This window comes from Meles meles, chromosome 10 (assembly GCF_922984935.1).
Source record: "Meles meles chromosome 10, mMelMel3.1 paternal haplotype, whole genome shotgun sequence".
NCBI lineage: Eukaryota > Metazoa > Chordata > Mammalia > Carnivora > Mustelidae > Meles > Meles meles.
The window spans coordinates 52,420,892-52,423,894 of NC_060075.1; positions in this window are offsets into that span (position 1 = coordinate 52,420,892).

Genomic DNA, 3,003 nt, shown 5'->3' on the forward strand with positions numbered 1-3,003 from the left:
TCTTTTCAGTTTTAGACATTGAAAGTATCTTCTCCAAATCTGTCATTTGTTAACATTGTCCATGGTGTCCTCCTCAGAATAGATTTTTTTAATAAAATCAAATCTCTGGGGATTTTGCTTTATGGATTACCTTCCAAGGTTTAAGAAGTCCTTCTCTTGTCCCTAGATTATAAAAATATAAGCTATATTATCTTCACACTTTTACCTTTATATGAAGTTAGAAAAATATGGAGTCCAGATACATGGTGTTAGAAGAGATCCAGTTTTATTTTTCCTATAGAGTAAGTCAATTTTCTTAACATGATCTATTAAACAATCCAAAGTTTACATATCCATTTATTTACTAACTCTTTCAATGAAACAACATTTGATTGTGTTGCTCTTCTCTATTTTTATTTTTGTTGTTTTAGAGTTAATTTAGAGTTGCTTTAGAGTTAGTTTTAGAGTTGTTTAGTTGTTGTTTTAGAGTTAGTTTAGAGTTTTTCCTCCTGCTAAAAGTGTTTAGACCTACAGGTTTCTCTGTAAATACTCATTTATTTTTTTTTTAGCCATGTTGTACAAATACTAATATATAGTATTTCAACTGTATTTCAGTTCTAACTGTTCTGTTATCTTTCTTACAATTCATATTTTACCCAAACGTTATTTGGTCATAGGTTATTTAGTTTCCAGATAAAGGAAATATTCTTAGCCAAATATGTGTTCCTAGTCTCTACTCTTATTGCATTAGGATCAACAAACAGAGACTGCATAATATTGATTCTTTATATTTTATTAGACCTAATATACTCTCAACATTTGGAAGACCTTTTTGTGAATTCAAATTTTTTAAATTTTTGCTAGTACTCTGTCTTCCAATTTCTGCATATTTTAGTTGCCCATGGTTGCTAGAACAAATTACCAAAACTTTGCTGGCTTAACATAACAGTAATTTATTCTCACAATTCTGGAGGCCAGAAGTCTGAAATCAATTTCACTGAACCAAAATCGAAATGTTGCACAACCACACTCTCTCTAGAGGCTCTAATGGAGAATGTTTCTTTCTTCTTCCAGTTTCTGGTGCTGTTGGCAGTCCTTGGCTTATATTCATATCACTCCAATCTCTACCTTGTGGTCACACTGCCTTTCCCCTTCAGTTTGTATCAAGTCTCCCTCTACCTCTGTTTTATAAGGACACATATGACTACCTTTAGGACCCACCTGGATAATCCAGGATATTTCTCCATCTGAAAATCCTTAACTTAATCATATCTGGAAAAAAGATTAATACAAGATAATATCCATGGAGTCCAGAGATTAGAATATAGATATCTTTTGAGGGGCTATTTTTCAGTCTACCACAGAAAGTTTAATCCATTTGTACTTATTTTAAGTACCATCCTATTATATTTTATTTCTCCCTTCTTATCTATCTTCTCATAACCTTCTTATGTCATGGTTTCCATTGTCCTAACTTTCTTTAATATACTTTATATTTTCCATATATCATATTTTCTTTCTTGCCTTTTAGTGGATAGATCAATTTTTCTTCTGCTGATTTAATGGTTATAAATTGTGCTTACATTGTTATGGCAGTTGCCCTTGGGTCTTTTATCAGGAGACTTACTAAGAATTCATAGCCTCAAGAAAAGTTTGCCCTAAAGCGAAATTCCAGCTCAAAACCTCTAGAAGCACTGTCCTGCCATGAGCCTTCCCATTCCCCTTTTCCCTCCCTCCTCTACACACCAGAAATTAGTCCCATTTTTGAGCTCTACTACATGGCAGACAGTGTGCTAAGCCTTTAAACGTTGTCATCTCATTTATCCTTATAAAAATCCTGTGCAGTAGACATTAATGTTCCACTTTGTCAAATGAGGAAACTGAGGGCCAAAGAACTTTCCCAAAATCACAGTTAGTAAGTTGCAGCGCTAGATTTCAAACTATTGAACAGCCTTTGATTGTACTGCAACTTTGCAGTTTGTCATGACAATGAGATGAAGACTTGCTTTCTTCTTTTAAAAATGCAACTGCTTTGTAAATGAAAACATACACTGTGTTCAAGATGCCTGAAACAATCTGCTTGATTTTTTTTTTATAACTGTACAGTGGAAATAGTATGGATTCAGTCTCAGCTCTCCTACTTTCTGGAAAGCTGAATCTTAGAACAGTCCCAGAACCACATAAGCCTCATTTTCTCCTCTTTAAAGTGAAGGCAATGATCCACAAGTAAGTGAAACCATAAGGAATAACATGGAGGACATTAGGAGAAGGAAAGGAAAAGTGAATTGGGGAAAATCAGAGGGGGAGACAAAGCATGAGAGACTGTAGACCCTGAGAAACAAACTGAGGGTTTTGGAGGGATGTGGGGTGGGGGGATAGGTGAGCCTGGTGGTGGGTGTTAAGGCCGGCACATATTACATGGAGCACAGGGTGTGATGCGGTGCATAAACAATGAATCTTGAAACAGTGAAAAAATGAAATTAAATTTTTAAAAAATGAAGGCAATGATAGTATCTACCTCAAATATTCTTGTGAAAACACATTTATGTTTTGAAACTTTTCATGTTTTGAAATTTTATGTATTTATTTAATCTTGTCTATTAAACAAAATGAATCATCAAAAATAGACCTCCAAAAATATATCTATATATACATGGAGGTCCTTGATATATTAGAAATATTGTTAGACTGACAATCAAGAAATCATGGTTTCTAATTTTATTTTTACCTTGGTTTCCTCAGCAGTCAAATGAGGAGACTCAACTAGACGATTTCTAAGGTGCTTCCAATGCTAAACCTCCCAGAGTCTCCCTGCATGGACCACAGAACTGGAGATGAGTTGCAGCTTTTGTTTTAAGTGAGTGCCACCCAGAGAGAATATTTATGGAGATAAATGCAAACAGTGGTAGCCAGTGTTTTGTCATATTTTCCTTGACATCTGAATAATGGCCACATGAGACATTATATTAAATTTTGCTGTCAGGTTGCTGCCCATTGACCAGAGAGCAACTCCTGGGAAAGTAC